Genomic DNA, 25,081 nt, shown 5'->3' on the forward strand with positions numbered 1-25,081 from the left:
TTTTCATCAATAAAGAACTTTGTTGGATTTACTTTAAGCATTCTAAAGACTCTGTTTGGGGGAATCTAAGGGCCTTTATTCTGAGGCAGCCCCGGCGTCCCGTTGGGCACAGAGAATGTATGTCCTGTGTACAGTCTAATGCACAGGCCCAGCGTGCGACAGCACTTATTCTGAATAAAACTTAACTTACCTTTAACTTTAGATGAAATATCTTCCTCTTTGGGCTTTTTAAAGAATGAAGTTATGCTCTTTTGGCTTCGTTTCATGTTAGTTGTTGTCTTCCTTTCAATTCTAATCTTAAAAGAGTTCTAAAGCTAGGACTCCTTACCCCTCTCGTACTCTTAAAGATATAGGCTCTAAATTACATATTCTGCCTATGCAGTTTGGAGGCAGCATATTGGTAGCATAACAAACTTCATTTTAACGTAGAACTGTGTAATAATAATAATAATAATAATAATAAACTGGTTATTGAACCAAGCCAACACTAAATCTGGACCAAACTTTGCAGATAGAGCCAATGTTCTCAACAGTGCATACAGGCAGGGATTGGGGAATTATTGCCCTTTTCAAATGGTAGTTGTTATTTACCTGGATCCAGAAAGCACTGAAGGCAGCCAACATCATATCTGGACCAAATGTAATACAATATAATACTGGCAATAATAATTCAATATTATAATTATAATTATATATTTAATTACATGTAATATTACTAATAATATTACAATATAATGGTATAGCGCAATATAATAATAATAATTTTCATACAATATATTATATTATTAGCATAGTACTGATATTGTACTATGCTAATAATATAATATATTGTATGAAAATGTATATTGTAAGCCGCTGTGAGTCCCCTTTGGGGTGAGAAGGGCGGCATATAAATGCCGTAAATAAATACATAAATAAATAAATAAACAAACATGGCCAACTGTGCATACAGGACAGGCGGGGATTGGGTGTGATTGACCTTGGATGGGGAGTTGCAGGGGGTATTGAACCAAGACAATGCTGGATCTGGACTAAACTTGGCACATAGAGCCAATGTGCCCAATTGTGCATAGAGGCAGGGATTGGGGAATTATTGCCCCCTTTCAAATGGGAGTTGTTGTTTACCTGGATCCAGAGAGTCCAGAAGGCAGCAGAGGGGCTCCATTCACTCCACTCCCAGCAAGACTTCAATGCACAGGCTCAGAGGCCTGCCAAGTGCATAGGCTTGTGGTCTCTGAATGGTCTGTGGTGAGGCGGCATCCTCTTTGGTGCCTGGGCTCTCGGTGCACTCCCCTTCCTCTCCAGCACCAAAGGCTGAAACAGGGGCACTGAAAAGGAAAGAGAGTGTACCCTGGGCCCAGGCGCGGACAAGGACACCACTGTGCCACGTACCAGTAAGGCCTTCTCTCGGACTACTTTGAGAATTGGGGGGGGGGGGGCTGAAGACCCTCATCCCCCCCCCCCCCGGCTACATGCCTGAACTGATATCCTTAAAAGGGAGTAACCTCTTGTATCTTATTGCTTGCAATTAAAAGCAGAAGCAGGCTACACTATTTTGAAGTTTCTTTGCAGAGCCATTGATGCTATTAATTTAAGTACCGTATATTCTGGCATATAAGATGACTGGGCGTATAAGACGACCCCCAACTTTTCCAGTTAAAATATAGAGTTTGGTATATACTCGCTGTATAAGACCACCCCTCTTCCATCGCATATCAAATCAAAATAAAAAATAAAAACATCAGATTTGATTTCAAATCCAAGACTATCAAAGCAGTATCCAGCTCTTTGGCTTAGAAATGGAGATGAGTGCCAACCCCCAGAGCTGGACATGACTGGACTTAACGTCAGGAGAAAACCTTTACCTCACCTGTAAACTCCTGTATGTTTATTATTTATTTAACAGTTGTGGGTCTATGGAGCGTAATAAAGTTCTATAATTTTTTACCTTACCTTACCTAGAGTAAGACCAGGGCCGGGTCCAATGTCCTTTCCCTAACAACAACAACAATAATGGAAACCTAGAATTGGAAGGGACTCCAATGGCCATCCAGTCTAACCCTAATTCTGCCAGACAGGAACACATGTCCAAGCCCTCCCGACAGATGGCCATCCTGTTCTACTTAATAATAGCAATAACAACAACAACAATAATAGAAGGGACTTCAATGACCATTCAGTCCAACCCCATTCCTGCCAGGCAGGAAGACACAATGCAAGCCTTCCTAACAGGTGGCCATACAACTCTGCTTAACAATAACAACAACAGAACGCTAGAGTTGGGACTCCAATGGCCATCCATTCCAATCCACTCACTCCTGCCAGGCAGGAAGACACAATGCAAGCCTCCCCAACAGGTGGCCATCCAGTTCTAGTTACCATATATACTCGAGTATAAGCTGACCCGAATATAAGCTGAGGCACCTAATTTTACGACCAAAAACTGGGAAAATTTATTGACTCGAGTATAAGCCAGGAGAGGGAAATGCAGCTAGTGGTAAGCTGAGGGGACAGAAGTTGTCATAAAGCCATCTTTTGCAGCTTCCAAAACCCAACATGTGAGAACATTTTGCCCTGCAGCCAGATATTTCCAAGGTCATGCCCAAAGGGTTTGATGAATATACCCATTTTGAGATAGATCTAAATCAGGCATGGGCAAACTGTAGCCCTCCAGGTGTTTTGGACTTCAACAACTCCCACAATTCCTAACAGTCAGTATTTGAGAACACAGAAATGCTGGACCACTCTCACAACCACCATGTCAGACTCCACAGAGAAGCCATTGCAATCCACAAGAAGCATGTGTACAATTTCAACAGAAAGGAGGAAACCATGAAAATGAACAAAATCTGGCTACCAGTATTAAAAATACTCCTCTAAAATCAGGACAGTAAATAAAAAACAACACTCAAAAGCAGGGGAAATCCAGACAATAAAAAATCAGGACCAACTAACACCTCCCAACAAAGGATTCCCCCAGGCAGGAAGCAGCCAGGCTTTGAAGCTGCAAGGCCATTCAATGCTAATCAAGGTAGCCAATGGCAACATTCCCACTTGCCTCAAGCAGACAAGAGTTCTTTCTCCCACCCTGGACTTTCCACAGATATATAAACCCCACTTGCCATGTTTCCAACAGACCTCACAACCTCCAAGGATGCCTGGCATAGATCTGGGCAAAACATCAGGAGAGGACACTTCTGGAACATGGCTATACAGTCTGGAAAACTCACAGCAACCCAGCCAGTAGCTGTTAGGAATTGTGGGAGTTGAAATTCAAAACAATCTGATAGAAAACAGGGACTTGTAGTTTGGTATGGTACTGGCTCTCTTAAACAGGGAAGGCTAAGGACCTTGTAAAACTACAACTCCTGTGACTCCATGGCACTGAATCTGTGGCAGTTTTTTGGGGAGGGGGGATTCCCCTTTAAGAGTAGATGGCCCTTGCACTGGGACTTCCCCTTTAAGGCTGCTTTGTTCTTGGCTGCAGAAACAAAACAAAACGGGGGAAAGAGACCTTTTTCTTCCTCCCTCTGCAGGCTATTTAAAACTTTTAAAACTTAAGAGCGGCTGTTCTTTCAGAGGGAGCTGAGCACAGAGACAGGAAAGAAACCCCAAAGAGGGGAGGGAGAAAGAAGAAGTTTCTCCAGCAGGACTTTCTCGGAGGTGCCTTTGTTTTGACTCTCCTTGAGTAGCACTGTTTGAGGAAGGAGAGGAGAGGGAGAAAGAGGCCGGGAATGGAAGGCTTGAGGGCAGCCTCTTCTGCCCCTTTTTCCTTCAGGAGGAGGACGGGGAGGAGGAGGAGTGGCAGTGCTGCTGGGGTGATGGCCAGCTGGCCTTGTGCAAGGGCAAGAGTAGCAGGCTGCGCTGCTTGGGGATAGTGAGGGGGGGAGGAGGAGGAGGATCAGCATGTCTGCCAGGAGTGATGGCCAGCTGAGCTGCGATACCAGCAGGCTCCCTTTGGCCTCTCATGGCTGCACGCGTCCCTCGCTCTCGGCATCCTCAAGTGGTGGAACTTATAGCCGGCACACAAGATGACCCCCCCCCCCCACTTTTAAGATGATTTTCTTGGCTTAGAAAGTCGTCTAGTATGCCGGTTTTTACGGTAAATTCCTTGTTTTGTTTATATAAGAATTTTCAAAATAGCATATCTATTATTTTGTCCTCTCTAAATTTAGTAAAAACCACAGAAGTATTATTACCTTTGATTTAATGAAAGAAACCTGAAGAAGAGAATTTTGTTCTTGAAACAAGGACACAAAAGCACCCGGGGAACCTTGTTGTGGACTCCCGAATTGGCTGAAAGCAACACGACCTGTTTTATCATCCTTGTGGGATGATACTCTCAAGTTTGTGGAATACAACGTGAACTTTTGTTGTAACATTATGGACATATTCTCAAATGTACTAAACACAATGTGAACTGCCTTTAAGTTTGATATATTCATTGATATATATGTCCTATGAAATTATGTTGTAAACCGTATATATTTTGTGCGTTTCACTATTGAAGTTACTTAAACTTGCAAATATTTAAGATCTTTTGCTGTGTTTTTAGCTATGAAACAGGTTCTTAAATTTCATTTACAGTACTTTTTTTGGACTTCTGATGTTGAAGCTTATTTAAATAGGACAATTGCTTATTTACAACTGATTTATAGATATCTGTGTTATTGGAGAGAAGCTATTTAACCTAAGCATACTGAAAGACAAAACCAAAGTTATAACAATATCTGTAAGAACTCCAGTATGCTGATGACAATGTTGTCTGTGCACATTCAGAAGAAGATCTACAAGCCACTCTAAACACCTTCGCAGAAGCATAGGAGAAGCTCGGCCTATCATTGAACGTCGGGAAAGCCAAAGTGCTCTTCCAACAGTCACCAGCCAATCCCTCTCCAATGCCAGAAATACAGCTTAATGGTATAACATTAGAAAATGTTGATCATTTCTGCTACCTTGGCAGCCACCTCTCCACAAAAGTCAGCATTTACACTGAAATGCAACAGCACCTGAGCTCTGCGAGTGCAGTTTTTCCCCGAATGAAGCACAGGACATCCGTAGGGATACCAAGGTGTTTGTTTATAAGGCTACTGTCCTCCCAACCCTGCTATATGCCTGCGAGACGTGGACTGTGTACAGACATCACATGCAACTCCTCCAGAAAATCTTGCAAATCCCTTGGGAAGACAAACGGACAAATGGAAGAAGCAAAGACCACCAGCATTGAAGTGATGTCCACCGCCATCAACTCTGCTGGACCAGCCATGTTGTACTGATGCCTGACCACCGTCTCCCAAAGCAGTTACTCTATTGGTGGACAGGAAAAGAAATTTAAAGATGGGCTCAATGCCAACCTTAAAAACTCTGGCATAGACACTGAGAACTGGGAAGCCCTGGCTCTTCAGCGCTCCAGCTGGAGGTCTGCTGTGACCAGCAGTACTGTAGAATTTGAAGAGGCAGGAATGGAGGCCGAAAGAGAGAAACATGCTAAGAGGAAGGCGCATGAAGCCAACCCTGACCGAGACTGCCTTCCACCTAGAAACCACCTAGAAACCAATGCCCTCACTGCAGGAGAAGAATAGGGTTCCACAGCCACCTATAGACCCATCAGTACACTGATTTTGGAAGACTATCCTACCCGGACAACGAGGGATTGCCTAAGTACGTAAGTAAGTTACTGCCTGATCTACAACAGAGCTCCCTCTGTCAGCTCCAGCTCCTATGCCGGGACATGAGAGAAGCCTCCCACAAGGATGATAAAACATCAAAACTCCGGGTGTCCCTGGGCAACATCCTTACAGGTGACCAATTATCTCACACCAGAAGCAACCTGCAGTTTCTCAAGTCGCTCCTGACACGACAAAAAAAAAAATCTACAACAACCCAGTGATTCCGGCCATGAAAGCCTTTGACAATACAATCTATAATATGCTCTCAACAAAGAAAAGTGATCCAAGGGTGCCTTTGGGTTGACTTTGGCTGTGTGGCTTTAGGGCTCCTGGCCCTTTAAGAGGGCGGGAGGGAGAGCGAAAGGGTCCCTTCCCCTTTATGTTTCCTCCCTCTTTCCTTACCCCGAGAGTTGGAACCAGGAAGGGGAGTTCACAGTAAGCAGCATACGGGGCTGTTACAGTAGGGAGGAAAGGAGGGAAGAGAAGAGCAAGAAGAATTGACTCCCCAAACTCTAGGCCCCCCTTTTCCCCCTCCTGTCCCCCCGCCCGAAAGCAACCAGGTAAGAACCTTTCTATTCTTCCTCTTCCTTCCATGATGTGAACTCTTATTTAGCTTGGGCATGGGTAGCTTCCTAGCTTTGCCCCATCATCATCATTAGTGATGGGTCTTAAAGAGGATTGAGACTTCCAATGTGTAAGTTTTGCTTCTTCTCCTTTAAGAAGGAAGTGATTGGTAAAGGTGAAAGGAGATGGATTTGAGTAATAGTATGAAAGCTGGGTCCGGAAGCTCTTAGTCTTATGCTCTTTCCGCTTCGCTCCTTTGAGAGCGCTGTTTTGCGCAACGCAGAACGGAACACAGATATAGAAGGAATGTAAAAATTCAGTAAGGCCTTCTCGCGGACCACCATGAGAATTGGGGGGGGGGGGGCTGAAGCCCCTCCCAAGCCCCCCCCCCGCTACATGCCTGCCCTAAGCCTAACCCTAATCCGAAGCCTAACCCAAACCCTAAACCTTACCTTAAACCTAACCCCTAAACCTAATTCTAATCCTAATCCTTACCCTACCCCAAACCCTACCCCAAACCCTAAGCCTTACCCTAAACTTTATCCTAACCCTAATCCCCTCCTTTCTATCCTTCCACCAAATAGAAGTATATTCCTGCCCTCCTCAGTGTTCCACTCTCCCCTTCCCTTATTCACAGCCGCATCTACGGAATGTGCGTAACGCTTGGAACTTCCCAGCTATCATACTATCACCTGGATCTCGTGTTTTTGTTCTATTTAATGCGGTTATTATTATTATTATTATTATTGTTAGATCTAGGTCCTTGGGAGGACTAAGTGTACCAATGAATTGGGGCTGATGCTTCTTTAATGAGGAAAAGGGTGAAAGGAGGTGGGAAGGCGTTTTTTGGTGTTTTTTATTATTATTTACATTTTATTTATATTATGTTTGTATCTATATCTATATATATTTAAGTTATTATTTACTTACTGTATTTGTATACCACCTTTCTCAGCCTTTCGGTGACTCAAGGCGGTTTACAGACAACAAGTAATATACATAATATCAAAATGCACATAAAAACATTAAATACAATATAAAACTGCAACAGAAATAATAAGCATCAGCCAGGAGACAGGTGTTTTTAAGGTCTCTTCCTTAGTCCCCTTTCTCCTCTTAACTGGTTTGAGGGTGGTGGGGGGGGGAGGGAGAGGGGAGAAGCAGGAGGATTTCCTCCTTCTCCTCTTGAGGGGGCAAGTAGTAAGCAACAGCCAGGAGACAGGTGTTTTAAAATATAGTGTTTTATATTATTTATTTTGTTTTATTTTTACTATTTTATGTATATTATTATTATTATTTATTTTATTTTATTTTTATTATTGTATTTTATTATTCTTATTCTTATATGTTATTATACTATTTTTATGTTTCATTGTATTACAATTAATTTTGTTTTATTTGTATTATATTATACTTTGGTACAATATTATTTTTAAGTTTTATTTTAGTTATATATTGTTATAAGACAATATAACACAACAGGATGAGTCCACAGCAGACACTTTGCTGGCTGTTGAATTGGATCACACGTCGGACACTTCCCAAGTGTCTAGGACTGTGTGTGATGTATCAGTGAATAATGTGCACAGATCCCAGTAAGGTGGCCTTCTGCAGCTGGCAGATAGTAATTTTGTCAGCACCGATTGTGTTTAAGTGCAGGCCAAGGTCTTTAGGCACTGCACTCAGTATGCCGACCACCACTGGAACCAACTTGACTGGCTTGTGCCAGAGTATTTGCAGTTTGATCTTTAAATCCTCATATCGCATCAGCTTTTCTAGTTGTTTCTCTGCAATCCTGCTGTCATCTGGGACTGCAACATCGATGATCCATACTTTGTTTTTTAGGACGATTGTGAGGTCAGGAGTGTTATGCTCCAAAATATTATTATTATTATTATTATTATTATTATTATTATTATATTGTTTTATTTTACTGGCATTAAGTCCCATGCCCTGGGTGGCTTGACATTCCCATTGACAGCAGCCTAGTTTGGAAATACATGGATGTCAAGGGTCCTTCTTTATTTTGCATTATTATTATTATTATTATTATTATTATTATTATTGAGTTATATTATTCTCCTTGTTGACGAAGGGGCCTAAGAGGGTGCTGCCTCCTGCTGCGTGCATTCGTTGTCCTAGCTATGTGTTATTGGGGAAAAGGCATTTTTGGGAGTTGTAGTCCACGGGTGCGGCCTGGTCTGCAGCTGTTATGGCAGTGGGGACTACCTCTCCCGAGGTGCACTGGGACGGGGTGGTATCGCAGGCTGATGCCGGCGCGGGCCAATGGTGAGTCGGCTTACCTCCGTGGGCCATGGCGGCACTTAGAGGAGGCGGGAGGAGTTAGAAAAGGGCAGGCGAGGCGGCTGAGGAGAGCGCGAGCGGGGCCACCCCCAGGGGCGGGGTCCCCAGGCGCGGCCCTGGGTGCGAGGCCTAGCGCAAGGCCCGGGCGGGGCCCAGTCAGGCCTCACCTGCATCCTCAGTCGGGCCATAGGCTCCTGTCAAGGACAGCCGAGGCCGGCTGGAGACCACTACGCATTTTGAAGACTTGATTGTGAATAGGTCTTCCATGGAAGTGAAATCCATACTCAAAAGCAGCCAAACCAGGATAGTTTCATCTCTGCAGTCTGCTTCCTCTCCGAAAGTGAGGAATTCGATTTCATTGAATAACAATAGAAGGTATCCAAGGCGTGTTGAGGCCTTGGCCTGTGTAAGCCGCATCGAGTCCTTCGGGAGATGCTAGCAGGGTACAAATAAAGTTTAATAATAGTAATAATAATAATAATATCCTATAATAATGAATAATGGGGGAAAGTGGTAAATTAGCAGGATAGCTGAGCAGAAAGCTTATGTAATGGAGGAAAGGAGGAAATGAGCCTAATAATAATAATACAAAGTATGGATTGTCGATGTTGCAATCCTGGGCTATAGCAGGATTGAAGAGAAACAACTGGAAAAGCTGACACGGTTGAGGATTTAAAGATTGAACTGTAAAGACTCTGGCACAAGCCAGTCAAGGTGGTCCCAGTTGTGATTGGCACACTGGGTGCAGTGCCTAAAGACCTTGGTCTGCATTTGAACACAATTGGTGTTGGCAAAATTACCATCTGCCAGCTGCAAAAGGCCACCTTACTGGGATCTGCACACATTATTCGCGGATACATCACACAGTCCTATACACTTGGGAAGTGTCCGACGTGTGATCCAATACAACAGCCAGCAGAGTAATCTTGTCTGCTGTGGACTCATCTTGTGTTTCAAATAATAACAATAGGCTATTAATATTATCACTGTCCTCTTTAGGAGCCAAATAGTAATGCAAATTACTATTTTCTTTATGTGTCAAATATTATCCTCATTAGGAGTCAAATAATACTATTAATATTACCATTATCTTCTATAGGTGCCAAATAATAATATTATAAAGACAAAATTCAATGCCATATATACATTTGAAAACCAGATAATAGCAAGACAATAACATATAACTACAAATTAAACTAACCAAATTAAAACATAAACAAAAGAACATCTATATATCTATATCTATCTATATCTATCTATATCTATATCTATCTATAACTATTTATCTATATCTATCTATCTATCTATCTATATGTATATAATAAAAGTCAAAGTTTGTATGTGATGTAGGACGTAGGATGTAGGGTGGAGGAGTTTGTGGCAGCTTTCCGATTGGCTGCCACTGTGGTGCTATTTGCATATGGTCTCTGATTAGCCAGCTTCAGCTGGTGGAGAAAAGGGTTCATGACAGAAACAGGGACATGAGAGAAGTGATGAGAGAAGTCTCTGATTAGCCAGCCTCAATTCCAAGATTCCGAGATGACAAAGAGAGAAAAGGAAAAGGCCAGGGGCTGAGTCAGAAAATTACCAAAGCAGACCATATTTGGCACACAGAGCCTAGAAGACCCACTTGACATCCTACTGCAGTTTGGAGGAGGATGGACAATGGATGATGGGACTTGCAGTATCATCACTCACATTCTGAGACCACTGTTGACCTCATCCAATGACTGATCAGGACCAAACTTGGCACATAGACCTCTCATGACCCACTTTACGCCCTGGTGTGGTTTGGCCAGGGATGGACCATGGAATATGGGATTTGCAGTACCTTTGTTCAATTCCTGAGACCACGGCAACCCTCATCCAATTACCAATAAAGACCAAACTTGGCACACAGTGCCCCCATGACCCTATCTACATACCGTTTCAGTTTGGAGGAAGGTGGATCATGAATGATGGGACTTGCAGTACCTTTATTCACTTACTGAAACCACTGCGACCCTAATCCAATGACTGATCAAGACCAAACTTAGCACACAGAGCCCCCATGATCCACTCTACTTCCTGCTGCAGTTTGAAGGAAGATGGAATTTGGATGATGGGACTTGCAGTACCTTCACTCTCTTACTGAAACCACTGCCACCCTCATCCAATGACTGATAAAGACCAAGCTTGGCACACAGAATCCCCATGACCCACTCTATATCCTGCTGCTGTTTGGAGGAGGGTGGACCATGGATAATGGGACATCAAGTACCTTCACTCCCTGAAAAAATGCAGACGTTATCCAATGACCAATAAAGACCAAACTTGACATACAGAACTGCCATTACGCACTTTCTCTAATAACCCACGCAGCGCCGGGTCCCCAAGCTAGTATATAGTATAGTATAATAGCTAGTATAATAGTATATAATAGTATATAATAGTATATAAAGGTAAAGGTTTGTATGCGGCGGAAGTGTGGCGGTGCGACCGGGTATGTGCCAGCTTTCTGATTGGCTGCCACTGTGGTGCTATTTGCATATGGTCTCTGATTGGCCAGCCTGAAAGTTCCAAGATTCTGATTGGCTGCCGCTGTGGTGCTATTTGCATATGATCTCTCTCTCTTTTTTGTATATATTTTTATTGAGAATACATTCCGCTCCCAAAGTGTAGGAGCTTCTGCAAATGATCAGGATATTTGATACACGTCTTCATTTTTTCCCCTTGTTTTATATAAAAAGAGTGAGAACAATCCAAAGAGGAAAGTAAAGAAAGAGGAGAAGTGAAAGAGGAAAAAAAAGTGTAGGGTACAAACACCAAAAAAGAAAAAGAAAAAAGGACATTTATTTAAGAATAAACTTCCAGATCTCCCCAGACTGAAGATCATATCATTCGCTAATGATCTACTCATTTTATATTGCTTTATTTTTTTGTCTCCGTTTTCTCCTTAGTACTTCCTTTGAGACTTTTTTTTATAGTTCACTAATATAAATCTCTTTATTTTCTTTTTTGATGTATTCCAAAAAAATTGTCCAATCTGTTCTTTGGCTGGCCCCGTTATTTAGTGCCATTCTTTGAGTCTATCCATGTTCAGTATATCTTTCAAGTTCCATTGTTCTGTTGTGGGTATTTCTTTTGTTTTCTATACTCTGGCTAAAATAATCCTAGCCGCTGTTGTCATGTAGAAAAAAAGCTTGTCTGTGTTCTTATCCATTTGATGTCTGTAATTCCTAGTAGGAAAGCTTCAGGTTTTAAGTCAATTCTCATCTGTAAGATTGTCTCTATTTGTTTCCCTATTTGATACCAAAAGTTTTTAACTCTTACATTTCCACCACATGTGGATGAAACTACCGATCTTTTTCTCACACTTCCAACATTTTTCTTTAATTCTTCCCTTTCTGATTTTTGCCAATACTTCTGGTGTCAAATACCATCTGTAAAATAGCTTATACCAGTTTTCCTTCAGTTCTACTGCATACGTATATTTTAGTTTTTTTAAGCCATATTCCTTCCCACTCTGTCATGGATATTGATCGATTTACATCTCTAGCTCACTTCAGCATATTTTCTTTTACCTGTTCAGTTTCTGTATTCTATATTAATAAATGTTTATAAATTCTGCTTATTAACTTTGTGTCTATCTTTATTATCTTGTCCCAGAATCTTTCTTTTGTTTCAAAGCCACTTTACAGTCTATATTAAAGTTCTCTCTAATTTGAAAGTAATGAAACCCTGAGAGCGTTGGATCCATTAGTCTTAATTCCTCCTGTGATCTGAGCGATACTCCTTGTGTATTTATCTTTACTAGTTGTTTATATATTAGCCATTTTTCTCGGGGTAGTTCTTTTAGATGACCAACCTCATTGGGCAAGAAACAAAATTGTGTCTTTGTATATAATCTTTCCTTATATCTATCCCATACTTGGATGAACCCGGTCCTTATAGAATGGTTTCTAAAGTTTCTTTCTTTTTTGCCTTTCCCCTCCAGAGATAGGCATGCCATCCCTGGACTAGATCAAACCCTTCCAGGGCCAGTAGTTTTTCCTTCTCCAGACTTGTCCAATCCCTTATCCACTCCAGGGCAGCCACCTCAGAGTTGTAGATCAGGTAGAGCAAGTCCTCCTCTTTTTCTATCGTCTGTTAGGTTCTTGAAATTTATTCTGTGTTTTTTCCCCTTCCAGATGAATTTCGCTATGTCTCTATGCCATTTCTTTGTCATTGCTTTAGACTTCAGTATTGGTAGGGTCTGGAGTAGAAAACTTCCGGCAATATACTCATTTTCACAACAGATATTCTCCCTAGCAGGGAAAGGTTCAGGTGTTCCCATGTCTTCATTCTTACTTTAATTTCTGCCAATTTTTTTTCATAGTTGTTCTTTACCAATTGCGCATTTTTGGCCGTGAATATTATCCCTAGATATTTTGTCTTGTCAATCACAGGCATGGACAATTGCAAAAACCCAATTTGCGTAAATTGAAAGATGTCCAAAATCATAATCAAATGTTTCATTAGCATTATGCCAACATATTTAATTTTTCCAGGAATCGTTTGTTTCTATTTTATAGCATTCCAGCTTGTCCACATAGTATTACATATTTCTTTTTTTTAATTCTTTCCCTTTTCTTCCCCCCCCTTTCTCCCTTCACTTTCTTTTCTTGACAACTATACATAATCCCTTTTCTAAATATCCACAAAGTATTCATATCTCAGAAGTTCCACCATAACACATATACCATGGAAAAGGAAGTCACACCAAAAGAGCAACAAAGGATTCCCCATCATTTCTTTCTTCAGAAGGAAGTCAAACTATTTGATGAAAATCAGGATTTTGTATTAGTCAGTCTTGGAATCCCCATGTTGAAATAGCCTTTCCTTCTAAAAACCTTTTGAAGGGTTCCCAATCTTTCCTAAATTCTGAAGGGTCTTTTGACTGCAGATATGCCATCAGAATGTCCATCTCTGCCACTTCCGCCACTTTCACGATCCATTCCTCCATTTCCGGTGTTTCCTCCCATTTTCAGGCTTGTGCGTAAACAATTCTTGCAGCAGTTACCATCAAGGTGAAGAGTTTGTCGTGTGACTTCAGCAGTGATCTGTCTGTTATTCCCAGTAGGAATATTTCTGGATGCATAGGTATTTTTAGCTTTAATATTTTTTCAATAATTTTATGGACCCTAATCCAAAAGCTTTTTGTCTTTTTGCAGGACCACCACATATGGAAAAATGATCCTGTTGTTTGTTTACATTTCCAGCAAGTGTTTTTTAATTGTGGCTGCATTTTGGCTAATTCAGCAGGTGTCATATAGGACTGATAAAACATTTTATAGAAATTTTCCAGAAGTGAATAGCTTCTGAAAATTTTAATTTTTACACTCCAGAGATATTCCCAATTATCTAAGCTGATCGCGTTTACAATGTTTTTGGCCCATTTTACCATACAATCTTTGATATATTCTCTTCTGTATGCAATTTTAACAAGAGGTTGTAAAGCTTAGAGAGTTGTTTATTTCTTGATGGTAGTATCTTGTCAAAATCTGTCTTTTCTAGTTCAAATCCTGTCTGCACATCTTTTTGATACTGGTGGTATATTTGTGCATATTCAAACCAGTTCATATTATAGCCTTGTTGGTTTATTTCTGTCAGTGTTTTCAATTGGAGGTTACCTTGTGATTTCTTGAGTATTTCCACATATGTTGGCCATCTTTTACTACCTTTAGGCTTTCGACTTTGTTTGAAAGCTTCCTGGATCGAGATCCATTGTGGTATTTTTGTATAAAATGTTTTTTTATACTTGTTCCAAATTTTCATCAGGGTTTTCCTAATTGGGTGTTTGTTAAAAATTGGATCTTCTGCCACTTTTCCATAAATTCAGTAAGCATGTAAGCCAAATTTTAAAGTATCTCCTTCAAGAGTTATGTGACTTTGGTTGTCAAGATGAATCCATTCTTTTAGCCAATGCAGTATAGCTGCTTCTCTATATAATTTTAGGTTTGGGAGAGCCAGTCCTCCTCTTTGATTAGTGTCTTGTAGATTTTTCATCTTTATTCTAGGTTTCTTTCCTCTCCAAATAAATCTCGTAAGTTCAGCATTCCAATTTGTAAGTTCTTTTTCTCTCTCCTAGGACGAATAGCCACAATAAAAATGAATATTCTACCTAGACTATGCTTCTTGTTCCAGGACATCCAGTGGACCTCATCCAATGATTGATCAAGAACAAAACTTGGCACAAAGAGCCCGCAAGACCCACTCTCCATTCTGGTGCAATTTGGAGGAGGATAGACCACAGATGATGGGACTCGCAGTACCTTCACAAACTTCCTGAGACCACTGCGAGCCATATACATAACTGATAACGACCAACCTTGATACACAATTGCTTTCTCAAATAACCTGGGCAGTGCTGGGTCCCCAAGCTAGTCTATGTATATAATAAAAGTCAAAGTTTGTATGCGACGGATGTGTGGCGGTGCAACTGGGTATGTGCCAGCTTTCTGATTGGCTGCCCTGTGGTGCTATTTGCATATGGTCTCGAATAGGCCAGCCTGAAAGTCCCAAGATTCCGATTGGCTGCCACTGTGGTGCTATTTGCATATGGTCTCTGATTGGCCAGCTTCAATAGGAGCCCCTGGTGGAGAAAAGGGTTCATCACAGAAACAAGGACATGAGAGAAGGAAATTTGCATATGCTCTCTGATTAGCCAGCCTCAATTCCAAGATTCCGAGATGACAAAGAGAGGAAAGGAAAAGGTCAGGGGCTGAATCAGAAAATTACCAATACAGACCAAACTTGGGAAACAGAGCCTGCAAGACACATTCTACATCCTGCAGTTTGGAGAAGGATGAACCATGGATGATGGGACTTGCAGTACCATCATTCACATTATGAGACCGCTGTTAACCTCATCCAATGACAGATCAGGACCAAACTTGGTACATAAACCTCTCATTACCCAGTTTACATCCTGGTGTGGTTTGGCCGGGGATGGACCATGGATTATGGGACTTACAGTACCTTTGCTCAATTTTTGAGACCACTGCAACCCTCATCCAATGACCGATAAAGACCAAACTTGGCACACTGAGTCTCCATGACGCACTCTACATCCTGATGCAGTTTGGAGGAGGATGCACCATGGACAATGGGATTTGCAATACCTGCACTCCCTTCCTAAGACCATTACAACTGCCAACAATGATGGATGAGGGACCACAATTCACACAGAGAGCCCGCATGACCCACTCTACATCCTGGTGCGGTTTGGAAGAATTTGGCAATGGATGATGGCACTTTCAGTCACACTCATTTCCTGAGACCACTGAGACCCTCATCCAATTACCGATAAAGACTAAACTTGGCACACTGAGTCTCCATGACGCACTCTATATCCTGCTGCAATTTGGAGGAGGATGCACCATGGACGATGGGATTTGCAATACCTGCACTCCCTTCCTAAGACCATTACAACTGCCAACGATGGATCAGGACCACAATTCACACAGAGAGCCTGTATGACCCACTCTACTTCCTGGTGTAGTTTGGAAGAATTTGGCAATGGATGATGGCACTTGCAGTCACTTCACTCATTTCCTGAGACCACTGAGACCCTCGCCAATAACTGACCAAGACCAAACTTGGCACACAGAGTCCCCATGACCCACTCTACATCCTGATGCACTTTTGAGGAGGACAGACCATGGATGATGGGACTTCAAGTACCTCCACTCCCCAAGAACGCTGCAAAACTCATCTAATGACCAATCAAGACAAAATTTGGCACAGAGCCCCCATGACCCACTCTACATCCTGCTGCAGTTTTGGAGGACGGTTGACCATGGATGATGGGACTTCCAGTACCTTCACACACATTCTGAGACCCCTGCGAATCTCATCCAATGTCTGATCAAGACTAAACTTGGCACATAGACCTCACATGACCCACTTTACATCCTAGTGTCGTTTGGAAAAAATTGGAGATGGATAATGGTACATGCAGTAATTTCACTCATTTTCTGAGACCACTGAGACCCTAATCCAATAACTGATAAAGACCAAACTTGGCACACAGAGCCCCCATGACCCACTCTATATTCTGCTGCTGTTTGGAGGAGGGTGGACTATGGATGATGGGACATCAAGTACCTTTACTCACTTCCTGAAAACAATGCAGCCATTGTCCAATGACCAATAAAGACCAAACTTGGCATACAGAACCGCGATTACCCACTTTCTCTTATAACCCGGGCAGTGCCGGGTCCCCAAGCTAATATATAATAAAAGTCAGTGTTTGTATATGGCGGACAGAGGAAGGACGTAGGGTGGAGGAGTTTGTGGCAGCTTTCTGATTGGCTGCCACTTTCACAGGTCACTGTGACCAACACGGGTGACACACCTGCACCAAACTTGGCACACAGAGCTCCCATGTCCCACTCTGTATCCTGCTTCTGTTTGGAAGATGCTGGATCACAGATTATGGAATTGGTAGTACTTTCAAACAGTTTGGTTCTCATGGACCCCTGTGGCCCCCAACAAAGACCGATAAAAGACCAATCTTGGCACACAGAGCCCCCATGACCCACTTTACATCCTACTGCAGTTTGGAGGAAGGCAGACCATGGATGATGGTCCACGAGCTTTCAAAGACCACTGCAACCCACAACCATGACCGAAGGAGTCCAAACTTGGCACACATAACCCCCATGACACTCTTTACGTCCTGGTGCGGTTAGGGGGAGGGTGGACAAAGGATGATGGGATTTGTAGTATTTTCCAACGTTTTGGATCCCACAGACCAATGCAGCCCCCAACAAAGAACAATAAAGAACAGAGCCCTCATGACCCATTCTACCTCCTACTGCAGTTTGGGGGAGGATGGCCCATGGATGATGGGACTTGAAGTAACTTCACTCACTTCCCAAGACCACTATGTCCCTTATTCAATGACTGATCAAGACCAAAGTTGGCACTCAGAGCCCCCATGACCCTCTCTACAATGTGGTGTAGATTCGAGGATGGGCCATGGATAATGGGACTTGAAGTATCTTCACTCACTTCCCGAGACTGCTGCGACCCTCATCCAATGACTGATCAAGACCAAACTTGGCACATAGTGTCCCCATGACCCACTCTACAACCTGGTGCCATTTGGAGGAGGATGGACCATGGATGATGGGACTTGACGTAACTTCATTCACTTACTGAAACCACTCTGACGCTTATGCAATGACAAATAAAGACCACACTTGGCACACAGAGCCCCCATCACCCACTCTACATCCTGCTGTGCTTGGAGGATGGTGGACCATGAATGATGGGACTTGAAGTACCTTCACTCACTTTCTGAAACCACAGCAACATTCATCCAATTACCAATAAAGGCTAAACTTGGCACACAGATCCCCCATTACCCACTCTACATCCTATTGCAGTTTGGAGGAAGATGGACCATGGATGATGGGACTTGCAGTACCATCACTCACATTCTGAGATCGCTGTTAACCTCATCCAATGACTGATCAGGACCAAACTTGGCACATAGACCTCTCATGACCCACTTCATGTCCTGGTGTGATTTGGCCGGTGGTGGACCATGGATTATGGGACTTGCAGCACCTTTGCTCAATTCTTGAGACCACTGCAACACTCATCCAATTACCGATAAAGAGCGAACTTGGCACACTGAGTCTCCATGAAGCACTCTACATCCTGGTGCAGTTTGGAGGAGGATGTGCCATAGACGATGTGACTTGCAATACCTGCACTCCCTTCCTATGATTATTACAACTACCAACCATGATGGATCAGGACTACAATTCACACAGAGAGCCCGCATGACCCACTCTACTTCCTGGCGCAGTTTGGAAGAATTTGACAATGCATGATGGGACTTGCAGTCACTTCATTCACTCCCTGAGACCACTGAGACACTGGCCAATGACTGATCAAGACCTAATTTGGCACACAGAGCCCCCATGACCCACTCTACATCCTGGTGTACTTTCTTTTTTAATTTTTTTAATTATTTTATCATGGTTTAATACATTTGTTATACATTGTTTGTTTTACAGCAGATACATATTATTCGATACAACCTGTCATACTTTTGGCATCTAGTGTTATTTTTTTGCTTATACATATTATCCATCTCTCACCGCAGTGCTCCCCTCCCCCCTCCCAAGCCACAGCTTTTACATGTCCAAAATTTCAGTTCTCCTTGTGGAGGTAACTTTCCTTCTTTATTTTTTAATCCTTTTTCAATAAATTTTCTCCATACATCATCAAATTCACTTTGTTTCCATATACCTCTTTTAACTTTTAATATACATATCAAATTATCATTTATTGCCAGTTTCCATACTTCCTTATACCACTCCTCTATTTGTATATTTATTTCTTTTTTCCAGTTCCTTGCTATAAGCAGTCTTGCTATTGTTAATAAATTTATCATTTCTTTATGCTCTTTTTTCAATCGTTTATTGTTATATAATGATAATAAAGCTATACTAGGACTTCTCTCTATTTTAGTATTCATTATATCTTCTATTTCTCTAAATACTTTCCCCCCAAAATTATTTACATGTTTACATTGCCACCACATATGTATATATGTTCCTGGTTCTTGACACCCTCTCCAACAATTTTTTGAATAATTTTTTATTTATGTGTGCTAATCTTACTGGTGTTAGATACCATTTCCATATTAACTTATAATAATTTTCTTTAACCTGTATTGATAATTTTTTTAGATGTCTTTGTCTCCATAATTGTTGCCACTCTATTTCATTTATTTTTATCCCTAACCTCTTCCCAGAGCTCCTTGAGGGTGTTGTTTTTTGTGTTTCCTTTATTTCAATTATTACTTTATATATTTTACTAGTTGTTCCTTTCAAATTTTCATCTCATTCATCTTTCAGTTTCTTTTATAATATAGTCTCCAAAACATTTCCATTCTGTTTGTTTTATAAATCTTCCTGTAATTTTCCTTAAAAAGAAAGTTATTTTCTCCATGTCCTTTATCTCCACCGCTTTCTCAAGCCAATGTTCTTTTAACGGTACCTTCTCCCTCTTCTAGTATTTTGCAAAGACCATTCGTGCTGCTGTTGTAAAATATGTAAATAAAATGTCCTCATTTTGGTCTAACTTTAACTCATTGTCTGTAATGCCCAGTAAGAAGTATTCTGGTGTCATTTGGTATTTCTTTTTTAGGATCTTCTGGGTTTATTTTTTTAAAAAATATATCTTTATTATGATCTTCTACAACATAAATAAAATCTTAAAATATCAATGAGAAACAACGAGAGAAAGACACACACACACACACACATACATAAAACAAAAAAAGGAAGAAAAACAAACTTGCTTTTTCTTCATGACTTTCTGAGTATCTTCTGTGACGTATCTTCCTTTTCCCTCTTCATCTTCCTCTCTCCTTCTTCCTTGCTCGAACTTCCTCCCTTTCTTTCGTTTGGGGTTAGTTTCTTTGATTTATATTACTGTCTCGTAATTTTTGTCTCTTAAGTATTTTGTGACATTCAGCCAATTTGTCTCTTTTATCGGTGTATTTTTGTTTTTTGACAGCTGGTAGGTAAGTCTATCCATGTTCCTAATATCAAGAACTTTTTCTAACCAGTCTTCTGTGTCTGATATTTTTTGTTTGTTCCATAGTTTTGCGTAGCAAATTCTAGCCACAGTAATTAACGAAAACAATAGTTTGTCTGTGTTCTTTTCCATTTTTTGTTCGGACATTCCCTGCAGGAATAATTCTGGTTTTAGATTAATATTTATGTCTAACATTTTTTGTAGTGTCTCTTGTATTCTCTTCCCGTATGTCTTCGCTTTTTCGCACATCCACATGTGGAAATATGTACCTTCTTTTTTTCTACACTTCCAACATTCCATGTTGGCATTTTTATAGCAATTTCCTAGTTTGTGAGGGGTCATATACCATCTATGTGATATTTTTATCCAGTTTTCTTTTAGATCAGATGCATATAAATACTTCAATTTCCTTTTATAAATTTCTTCCCATTCCTCTATTTTATGATTCTTCCAATATTTTCTTTCCATCTTTTCATATGTTCTTTTCCCACATTTGTTCTGTTGTTCTACTCTAATAATTTTCTGTATATCTTTGTTATCTTCTTATCTGTTTGTATTATCATGTCCCAGAATGTTTTTTGTTCTTTAAAATCTATTTTCTGTCTTTTTAAAAGCATTCCGTTATCTGCCAATGTTGAAACCACGAGATTTTTTGTTTATTTTCTTCATCTCTTGTTCTGTTTTCAGTATTAAAAGTCCGTCTTCTTTTTTCAATAAATCTTTATATTTTGGGCAATCATTCCAAACTAATTCTCTTCTTCTTGTTGCTTTTAGTGGGGAGACCCATAGCGGCGGGTTTTTACAGATTTTCTTTTTATATTTTCCCCAGATTTTGTAAATGGCTGATCTTACAAAGTAGTTTCCAAAATTATTTTCTTTTTTCATTCTCTCATACCATAAGTATGAGTGCCACCCTGCTCTCAATTCTGTTTCTTCTAAGTTTAGGATTTTTTCATTTTCCAGTTTTACCCATTCCCTTATCCACATTAGTGAGCATGCTTTGAAATATAATTTTAGTTCTGGAACTGCTAATCCTCCTCTTTTTGTTTCATCAATCATATTTTTGAAATTTATTCTTGGTTTTTTCTTTTGCCATATGAATTTCATAATACCTCTATTCCATTCTTTTAGTATTTTTTGATTTCTTATTATTGGTATATTTTGAAATAGAAAAATCATCTTTGGCAATATTTTCATTTTTAATGTTGCAATTATTCCCAGTAAACTCCAATTTAAGCTTTTCCAATTTTCTAAATCTTTTAAAAATTATTTCCACGTTTCTATATAGTTATTTTGTAACAATTGCAGATTTTTTGTTGTTAAGGTAATCCCTAAATATTTTAGTTTTTTTACAATTTGTATTTTCCAGGTTTCCCCAATCTTTTCCTGCTCCTTGATATATTTTTTGTTAATTCCTTTGTTTTTTCCATATTTATTTTAAATCCTTACAATGCTCCAAATTCTCTTATTGTTTCCAACCAATTTTCCAAATAATCTGTAGGTTCTTCTATTATGCAAATTATGTCGTCTGCAAAAGCTCTGATTATATATTTTTGTCCTTCAATTCTTGTGCCTTTTAGTTTGTTTAAGGTATTTTTATTTATAATATGTTGCTCCTAGAGAATGGAGCTGAAAGAAAAGTGAGGGGGATATTAGTGTTCCCCTTTGATACATGGAAAGAGTGAGAACAATAACATAGTAAAGAGAATTAACATGTGCAATAGCCTTATAGAGATTAAAAAAAAGGAAAAAAAGATAAAATAAATCAGAATAATAATGGAAGAATACAAGATGTATAGATAAAAAAGAAAATTTGTGCAAGACTTCCAGGATATTTCAGGTTAGCAAAGATATTGAAGTAGGTCCTTTTTCTTTGGATAGTTGAGTCAGAAGCTTCTTGGCAATTATCCTTCATATCCTTTATATTAAAATGGTCTAAGTCCTTCATTTAGACCATTTTAATATAAATTTCTATATATTATGTCTTAATAAACTCTAAGAAATTTTTCCAATCAGTTCTGGGAGGTTTTACATAATTTTGTGAGATTCTATGTATAAATATGTCCATATTCATGATTTCCATTGATTTTAATATCCATTGCTCCACTGTTGGAATTTTGTTAGACTTCCAAACCCTCGCCAAAATAATTCTCGCAGCAGTTGTGAAATGAAATATTTTTTCAGAGTTTTTATCTGTAATGAATTCTGTGATTCCTAGTAACATTGATTCTGGTTTTAAATTGAATTTGATATTAAGGATTATTTTAATCTTTTCATATATTTTGTGCCAAAAATTCTTAACTTTTGGGCATTTCCACCGCGTGGAAGAATTGCCTTTCTGTTTTCAACACTTCCAACAGTCGTCTTTTATTTTTTCCTTTACTTATCTTTGATACTGTCTCGGGGGTCAAGTACCACCTATAAAATATTTTATACCAGTTCTCCTTTAGTTCTGATGCATATGAGAACTTCAGCTTACTATTCCAAATATCTTCCCACTCTGACATTGTTATAGATCTTCCTATTTCTTTTGACCATTTCGCCATATTTTCCTTGACCTGTTCGGTTTCTGTGGACCATAGTAATAATTACTGGTATATTTTCTTTATTAACTTCTGATCTGTTTTAACTATTCTGTCCCAGATTGTATTTCGTGTTTCAAATCCTCTTGTATTATCTATCTTAAAATTTTCTTTAATCTCTTGATATTGGAATCATGAGATTGACGAGACGATCTGTTTTAGTTCCTTTGAGATTTAATATTACTGTATGTATTTTAATTTCCAAAAGTTGAGAATATGCCAACCAGTTCCCTCATGTGGTAATCCTCGTTAGGGGAAAACCATAAAGGAGTCTTTTGATATATTCTATCTTTATCTATTCCAAATGTGTAAAAGGGCAACCCTTGTCAGGTGATTTTTAAAGTTCTTTTCTCTTTCCACTTTCCCCCTCCATAGATAACTAGTAGGCTTGGGTGATCAAGAAAAAAAAAGTTTCTAAACTCGTTTCGTATATAGGGGGCGCTGGTGTTTTGAATCTGAAAGGATTTTTGAAATTTCCGATCCAAAATTTTGAATATAGACTTCTGGTGGTGGCAAGATGGCGGACGGAGCATGATACTGGCGCTCGCCGGTGTCTGCCCTTTGTTTGAAGGTCTCTGGGGGCCCAATCCCCCCTGCCCTGTGGAAATAACGGAGTAGCAAGACCCTTGGTTCAAAAAGTCTCCTTTGGAAACTCCCCCAAATTCGACCAAGGGCGAGACTCAACTCAGGTGCCTGGTGATTCCAGGAGAGGACGCCAGCCACCATCCAACCACAACAACATATGAAAAAGGAAAAGAAAATGCTCGAAATTAAAAGGTGAACAAACAGCCAGAAAGACTAAAAGGGGGTGAAGAAAGCCGAGCCCGCAAATCTGGGAACCCATATACACACAGAGATTCAAGCGAATTGAGGTGAATGAAGAGAAGACGGAGCAATAATTAAAGGCTAAAGAGAGAAACTGAGGAAACCCAGGAAAGAGAAGGATCCAAATAAAAAGCGATCGTTGGAAAAAGAGAAGAGTAAGTAATGGGCAAACGGGCAAAGAAGTAGACGAGTAGCAGTTGAGTAGTTAAAAAGGAAGCCGAAGCCGAAATGCGAAGTAGAGGGTAAGAGCGGGCTACGAAGAAAGGAGAAAGAGTAAAGAGAGAGCAAAGGAGAAGAGGAAGGGAAGGGTGAAGAAAACAAGAAGAAAACAAGAAAGACTCCTCTTGAGGAGAGGGGAGAGAGGAGGAAAGGCCCAGAGAACTGAGGCTTGAGAACCAGGCCACAGCTAGCCCTGTTGGCAACACTACACCCCAAACCCCCTCAGAGGCGCAAAAGGCGCAAAAGGCACAAAAGGAGCCCACACAGAAGAACGAAAAAACACCCAACCCCCCTCCACTGCCCGCCCGCAACTCTTCATTATCAGAGGACTTGGAAACCCTACAAGCAAAAATCTCACCAAATAATAGCTGAAGAATTGAAGAACTCCCCCGCTGACTCCCCCGCTGACTCGAGGAAAGAGGAGAGAGGGGCGGATGCGGTGCACGCCATCAGAGGAGAGAGGAAAGTGGCGACCTCAAGAGTAGAGAAAAGCCTCGCGAGGAATCCACTGGAGAAAGGAAGACGCTGCGAGACCGGAGGAATCCCGCGAGACCCCAGCAACTCCACAGAGGAGACGGAAGAGAGAAGAGAGTGAAAGTGAAACCACGAAGGTACCCAGAACGGAGAGGAGAGACCGCGGAAAAGAGGTGATTATAGAAGGAAGAGTAAGTAAGAAAAACAAGGGAAATACAAATTAAAAAGAGTTAGCCATGTCTGCACAAAAAAGGACAGAAAGGACGGACAAAGAGAAAGATAAAGAAAAAAAAGGGAGAGGGAAGAAGGAGAACCCCACGGAAGAACCAAATCTCAGGGACATCCTGGCAGAAATAACAAAACTCCACAGTGTGGTTAAAGACATGCAGGACAAAAACCACAAACAGAACACAGCTCTGAAAGAGGAACTAAAAAAAGAGCTAAAGGAAATGAAGAAAGAGATAAAGGAAGACCTACACCTTACTTTAAACAGAGAGATAAACGCTGTAAGAGAAGACATAACGAACTTGAAGCAAGAAAATAAATCACTGAAAAATGAAAACGAAAACTTCAAAGTACATCAATCGGAGATGGAAAAGAAGATGAAGATAATGGAGGGTACAATTAACACTCTAAAAACCAACAGGAAGCTCAGGAACTGAGAGAAAGAGAATCACAATTAAGATTCCGTAATATAAGCGAAGAGGAGAACGAAGATATAAAGGGAACGATTATTGACCTAGTGGCAAGACTATTAAAAGCAAGCCCAGATTCAATAGGAAAGACTATCGACAGAGTTATAAGAGTCAATTCTAATTATGCCAAAAAACATAATGTACCTCGAGACACCCTCGTGTACTT

At 40.5% G+C, this 25,081-nt stretch overlaps 1 protein-coding gene across 1 annotated transcript in view; it reads left to right on the forward strand.

Annotated features, from left to right (window-relative positions):
* The first annotated feature begins 6,078 nt into the window (after positions 1–6,078).
* Positions 6,079–25,081, forward strand: part of LOC137095330 (zinc finger and BTB domain-containing protein 7A-like) — a 155,925-nt gene continuing 136,922 nt past the window's right edge. The window contains exon 1 of the mRNA XM_067461840.1: positions 6,079–6,229. The gene's annotated coding sequence lies outside the window, so the exon portion shown is untranslated. The remainder of the gene's footprint in view (positions 6,230–25,081) is intronic.

This window comes from Anolis sagrei, chromosome Y (genome assembly GCF_037176765.1).
Source record: "Anolis sagrei isolate rAnoSag1 chromosome Y, rAnoSag1.mat, whole genome shotgun sequence".
NCBI classification, from domain to species: domain Eukaryota; kingdom Metazoa; phylum Chordata; class Lepidosauria; order Squamata; family Dactyloidae; genus Anolis; species Anolis sagrei.